The sequence below is a fragment of the Pseudorasbora parva genome, chromosome 14 (genome assembly GCF_024679245.1).
Source record: "Pseudorasbora parva isolate DD20220531a chromosome 14, ASM2467924v1, whole genome shotgun sequence".
NCBI lineage: Eukaryota > Metazoa > Chordata > Actinopteri > Cypriniformes > Gobionidae > Pseudorasbora > Pseudorasbora parva.
This window is the reverse complement of record NC_090185.1, coordinates 33,279,063-33,286,410: the sequence shown is the minus strand read 5'-3', so window position 1 is coordinate 33,286,410 and position 7,348 is coordinate 33,279,063.

Sequence of the window (7,348 nt, the reverse complement as noted above, 5' to 3'; positions counted from 1 at the left end):
TTATTTTTTGTATCTGAAGCTATAGCAGCAACATTGAAAGCTATGGTGTCTGTGACACGAAAACTTGTGTGATCGTGGCCGGCTCGTGGTGCAAACAGTCGTGTCGTGTAGCAGCTGATTTTATGCGATGATCAAATTAAATGACTCGTAGCGTCTGCAATATCTCACGACCTTCCGAGTGTCCGAATTCGCACAGTGTACGCCCGCCTTTAGGACTACAGCAAACGGCCGTATGGGAACTACAGCCTTTTCCTCCAAACTCGCTGACATCAGCGGGTTCAATATTTACATAAACCCCTCCTCTGAGAATATTAAATAAGGGGAGCGAGGCCATTTTGCAATGCAGACGAACGCTGTTATTTTCATCCGGATTGCAGGTCCACTTTGCTCAGACTTCCTAGGGACAGGGGAGTTAGTGTTCAACATTGAACATTTTAATCTCGCTCTCAGTGCTGCACATTTTCACGGAGGAAATCTCACAATCGTCGCAAGGTTAATGCAGGATTCGCACAACGGCTTCTCCTGAAAGATGGAGCATTTCCAACTTTAAAATCAGAAGCTTTTTATGGGTTATAACTTGGAAGTATGATTTATTTTTCGTCAATGTGTTTCCTGTAATAGTTTGTATTGTTAATTGTGTGTTTTTAGCAAGGAAGTAAACAAATGACAACACTGTTTGCCTCTGCAATCTAGTTTGTTAACCCTTTGACACGTACGATCACATATATGTGGTTAGAACCATAAATATGTGTACATATCTATAGTTAGAACGTTCAGTGATCAACTGCCAAATTCAATCATTTCAATCTGCTTTAGCGTGTTGACTCGCGCTGAGCCAGAGACTTGAGTGAGTGAGAGACTGACTAAGCTCAGTGTCTTTTAATGTTTATTTTAGGTTTCACACACTTCAAATTACATTACACAATCAAAAAATGTCACATATATCAGGAGAAGTGGATCAGATCACAATCAGGCCTTCGAAAGAATGTGTTTTACCACCCCTTCAAGTTTTCTCAACTTTTTTTTTTCCTACAGTGCTCTTGCAGTAGCATATCTTCTCTGATGAAGAGGGCGGAGCAACCTGTCACTCACATGAGATCGACCAATAGCAGATAATGACTCGATTGCCCACGGACAAAATTAAGTCCCGCCCTACATTTTTTCTTGTTGAAGTTTCACTCAGGTATAATGTCAAAATAGGGAATAAAAGACTATTGCAACTTCCGTTTTATGCCTCCTTTAGGGGGCTCACTGAATACTCACAGTGTGGGGGAATAGGATCCCTCTCTTTCCACTGTAAGCTGGAATTTTACACAACAAAGAACCTCCCCATCCACAGGATTCTCCAGGGGAGCAGCTGTGGACTTTCACAGGCATGACCCAGATTCTCACATGGTCAGCTGGGTCTGCTTCCACACACTTTGTCTGGGTTATTACGTTCATTTTTTGCTATACCATTTCCTCCAAAATGGTCCCATCACCCAATCAGAATGCATGAATGCTTTCTAGCCACGCACACAAAGTGATTTTGATCCCACATTGTGAGATGACCTATGAGCTGCCTGACAATGATAAATAGGCAGCTATTTATTTAGGAACTTCCTTCTTCTTTTGATTTCACCCTGCTGCTTAGGCTGGAAACCTTAACATATTTCTATCCTGCTTCTGTTAAACATTTGCAGGGACCAATCATAAACCGGCTTATCCACCTGGCGAGCTATTGGCGGGTTTGACACAATGACAGATAGAGAAGTGATGGACCGATGGTCTGATTGGTTGAAGAACTATCCAATTGCGTACAGAGTCATTTGAACTATGCCCGTTGATCACATCGCTTGTGCAGTAGAAAATACAGTGCAGACTCCCCAGATCGATGTTCAAGATTTCTTATTATAAACCCATTCAATGTATCTGCATCGGGTGTATTTTTGACTGGACCTATCAAAGTAAACATGTAAACTGGAACTTGTCTTTCTGAATGGATGCATGATAATGTAGTATTGACATGTCTTTTGTGCCGTGTTGCATCACAATGCCACGTTCGCCTTGTGTTCATGACCTGTTATAGCCTAGAAATCTAGACACACCCTAGCGGGAGCAAATTTAATCTGCCCGCGAGTGTCGTCTACTAACTCTCAATACCCTTCTGAGCTGTAATCGCCTAACTCTTGCCAGGCCAATCACATCGTGTATAGAGTCGGTGAGTGGGGCCATAATGACGATGGCCGAGTTGCGTTTGCGTGCTTCTAGTAAACACAGAAACTGGCGAACGGCGGTCTTTCGAATCAGCTTTGACCGCGACTCTGGAAGACTTGGAGTTAAGCTTTTCTCTGAGAAAAGAACAAAGAATGGCACTGAAGTCATTCTCAAAAAGGGAAGATTTGTTCAGAGTTTTGCCGACTGGATACGGCGAATGTTTAATCTATTAACAAGCTCTGTTTTACCTTCGTTGCTCTGGTTGGTGGTAGCGCTATCCTATCGCGTGCAGAGGGAGTTTGAAAGACAACCGTTTATCCCGCCCCTCGGATTGAGCTGTCAATGGTGAGTTTCCAGACCAAACATCTTGATGTGGGTCTGGCTTGTCAGGCTAGACCTGTTAAGCTTTAAGTGTCTAAATGCAGAGAAATTTGACATGCACTCCTGTACTCAAAGCTGCTGAGTGTCTTTTCCCATGTAATGTGTCAACCATAGTCTCACACCAGCTAAACACCCTCTGGCTCAGTCTGCTACAGTAGCCACAGCCCAAACTTTTGCTACAGGTTGAGCCAGAAAGAGATTGACAGATCAGAGCGGACCGCTCTCAAGGTTTTGATGGTGCCTGTGGGGCTCAATGTTAAATCTTTTAGGTGACGTACACCCATTAATGACATACTGATAGAAGTCAATTAACAATAAACCACATAATTGTCTATAATTCACCTTTAATAAGAGCACAAAACACTGACTGGTTTGACATACTCTACATCAGCCAGTAATGTGTGGCATTAGCATGTTGCTAGGCTAACAACCCAATTCCTCAACACGAACACAAAAGACTGAACGCAGAACACAAACATTGGCTGAAACCATGCATTTTAACTACTTCCTATGAATACCTCAAATCCATCTGCTATCTTGGATGAGTATGCAGCAAAGCATTATGGGGGTGCCTTATTCATACAAGACACCTGTGATGCTGCCTTCTTTTTTGGCCAAAATTAGATATCTAACCAGACCCATATGGATTTTGAGGGGAAATTTCCACACTCCACACTCACTGGCAGCTGAATACATTAAATTAGACAAAATATAAAATTATTCCATAAGGGCACCAAATAATCATGCTTTGGCTTGTTAGCATGGGAAAAAGCATGTACCTGTACATTAATTCAAAATCTGGCACTTTATATCAACATATAAATAGCAAATATTACATGTGACATTTTATTGTCACAGTGGTGTGTAGACAGACTGAAGGAGCAGGCAGATGATTATGTATAAACGCAAACTTTAATAAGAATCCACAAACAGGGCAGGAAAACACACCTCAGCATAAACGTGACCAGACAGACAATGAACGTGGGGGTACGACTTAAATAGGACCGCAAACAAGATGATTAATAGAACAAAACTGAAGCAAACAAACTCATAATGACCCAAACCATAGCAACCAGGAAATGCAGGAATATAGACAAAGGAAGACAAGATGTCCCTCTGAACTGAAGAAATGCAAACTAAAAGTCCATGAACCACAGCTCACAAGTGCCAATGTAACCCCTCCTGTTCAAACCACCCGCTCCAAGCGGGACTCAAACCCGAGTCCGCCGGCATGAAAGTCGGACGCCCTAACGTGGCGGCTAAAGGCTGCAACCTCTAGTGTCAGTAGCTAGATGATCTCTTGAGTTTAGAGGAGTTCGGTTTACTCACGCAGGAACTACTAGCTGGTCTTTGTTACACCAAAAGCCTAGAGGGAGGGATGAGCCAAGATAATGTAGTGGTTGAGACAGTTGAGGACAATTGCAGCAAACAAGGCTGTTGGATCCATAGGCGCAGACAGAGGGCTGATGGAACGGAGCGATTTCGCAGGTACCGGAGACCTTGTTGCAGCTGCGCCGATGAGTTTCCGAGGTGAAGCCAGAGTACAGAGGGCTGAGGCGGAGACGGTGTGACGGAGGACAGAGGCGACACCGAAGTGAACCAAAGGGACAGGTTCCATCTCGGCCTGTCGACCTGATGGCTTTGGCTAGGCTACTCTCACCTTTGGCTCCACCAAAGGGAATGAGGAGCCCGCTGCAGCTATAGGGGTTGAGTATGCAAACTACCAAACTAAAAATCTATGAACTAAACTAAACTGAACATTATGGTTAACAATTATATTAGACATGTTGCCAGTGCCAGATTTATTTTGGAAGGCTCTTCACTGTTCCTCTGTCTTCTGCATTTGTTGTCAAAGAATACAGGGACTTGCCGGCCTCAAGCTATTAAATAAAACCAGGCACAATGGAAAAATTGGTAAAAGTCCGATGAGTAGCGCAGCTGAACATGAAATTGGCAACATTTTATTATGTCGGTTGTCCAGTTGTCCAGGTAATCACACTAAAAGATAAATGTCAAGTCAGTTCACCTTTTTATAGCTCTTTATACAATACAGATTGTTTTAAAGCAGCTTTATGGTGGAAAAAAAGATTCAATGATGCAAACACATAATGTACCACCTACTCTAAACCCTACTCCAGATTTAAAAAAGTGTTTTCTGAAGCAAACTTTACTTCTATAAATCTTTGAGCTCTTTTATCGTCATCCGTGTTTTACGGGACTCGTACCTGAGTTGTGATGCAAACGCAAAATGTGTAGCATTTACCAGATCAAAAAGTATTTATTACTCAATATTCTGCCTATGTATGTAATGAAAATATGTGTAAAAGTGAATAAAAGTTATTGGTGTTTTACTGCCACTGGTCTTCATTTCAGCTGGAAACTGCAGCAAGTTATTTTTGGAATTTGGAGAAATGTTTTTCCAATGAGCCTAAGTTGATTTTAATCACCGTTGGTGGGAACACACTGTAAGGCAGCAAAGTTTTACTGGCCACCGTTTGGAACAGTATTTATGATGTTGAAAAGTAATTCCTAGATGGGCAGCTCACTTGGGTTTGGAGCCCTAGTGAACCTGAGATCCGTTTTGAGTTTGCTTTGATAAGAGAAAACATGATATGAAAGGAAAAATCTAATCCTGGATATGTCTAAAAGGGCAAATTCTGTATTGTATGTGGAAATCCCCCCTTGGTTTTCTTTACTTTCCTCAGCTGTCAATTTAGGCCTCTGAATAGCACAGCTGCGTTCCTACCTGCCCTCGCATGAACCGCACGTCACCTCACAATCAGCTCCTTGCTGCTTCCCGGGGCGGTACAAAGTCAGAAAATAAAACGCTAATCATCCATAACCGTCCCCCTCATGTCACGGGGAGAGGAAAGAGACCATCCAACAAAACATAAATGATTCATCAAGGGCTGTTTCTCATTTGCAGTCTTATTTTCCGCTTTCCCCATTCATTTTGTGGCATCTTTTTTGTCCTTCCTGTTCGAGTGGAATCACAGCCTCTGTTTTCTCTTTCGTGTCAGCGGCAGGCAGACAGCTCCAGTTTTTCGTTGCTCCATTTTCAGATGAACAAAGACAATCCAGCTGTGTTGTCAGAAGGAGATGATTCTCTCTTTCTTTCTCTCGCTCTCCCTTTCTATTTGTTTCTCACCACCCTCCTCTTTTTCCATGCAGTTAACACACTCTCCTCGACTTGGCAATAAATTCTGTCAGATTTAATAAAAGGCTACATCTCTCACACTGTGTACAGCAGTTTGGAGGACTCCTGCTGGGTTGGAGAGGACCCACCTGTCCTAAAAACAACACAAGACTTTGACCCCTCACCTGTTATTGCTTTAAACCACATTTGGTTTAGTATCTATTTTACAGATGACCTTGGAAAAAAAGTCCCTACATCTTTTGCAATCAGTGAGTTTGGAGTAATATGTTGACATACAATATGTTATAACGGGGGGTGGGGAGGGTGGGGTCATACCTTTATCACTATAGCTGTGTTTCCACAGCAGAACTTTCTCCAGGAACTAGGGACTTGGGGGTGATACTCTGTGTGTTTCGACCATAGGGATCAGGGTCTAATTCCCTCTAGTTCCAGGTAAAAATTGCCCCCTCAGAATGTCCCTGCTCGCAAGTTAGTACTTTTTCAAAGTTCAGGAACTTTTAAGGGTGGGAACTGGGCGCTGAACATGCTGATTGGTAGATTGGGTAAACCCAGCCTGATCTGATTTGATTTCACCCTGCAACTGATTTCTACTGCTCCTGTTGTGGGAACCAATTACAGACTGGCTTATCCACCTGGCACGCTATTGATGGGTTTAACATGATGACAGATAGAGAAGGATGGGTCTTTGCCCATTGATCGAGTATGAGGTTTCTGCGGAACAAGGGTGGGCGCTTCTAAATTTTGTTAGTATTTTCAAACCCGTTCCCACCCCTAAACTCTACCCACACTGTGACGTGGGCAAATCAGGTAACAAAGTTGAAGATGTCCCTCTGTTTATGTCCACGCCCACTGATGTGGTAACACCTATTACTAACCCGCAGAGACATATAATTGTGTTGATCACGCCTCTTGTGGTCTGATTGGTTGAAGGACTGTCCAATTGCATACATAGTCATTTGAATAATTCTCGTTTATCACGTCTCTCTTGTGCAGTAGAAAATACAGAGCAGAGACCCCAGACCGTTGTTCAATTTTAAGTTGAGTTTGGTCTGGTGATAGCCAGACAAGCCGATTGGTTGACACAGGTTCACACAGAATTATGATTGGTTGATTCCACACAGCATTTTATTTCAGCCACCCTTTTTAAAAGTTGTTTGCATGTCAAATCAATAATAATTAAGGGTAATTGAGGTTAAGACTTTATTATGGTTATACACAGAGGGAAATCCATTGGGAACTGGAAAGTCGCTTGAAGTCCTATGTCACCGGACAGGACAGCAACAGATCTGGAGAAAAAAAAGTTCCTGAAACAAATTTCCTGGGACAAAATATTCCAGGTGGAAACGGGCCATATGTCAATTGCAATTTCAAGGTGTCACTTAGCCACTTGGCAGCATGAAAAACTAAACTTATATTTAATGGATTAAATATAGTCTTGAAAACACACTAAAAGACTGCTCCCTTTATAAACACTAAAAAGCTATCATTCATCTCAGTTCATCGTGATCTGACAAATTTCTGTTGTAATCAACGAAGCTGTCTAAACTGCATTTTTCTTCTTGGCATATTCCTTGTGTCCGAAGAATTTACTTAAGGTGGCATGCTCTCAGGTGA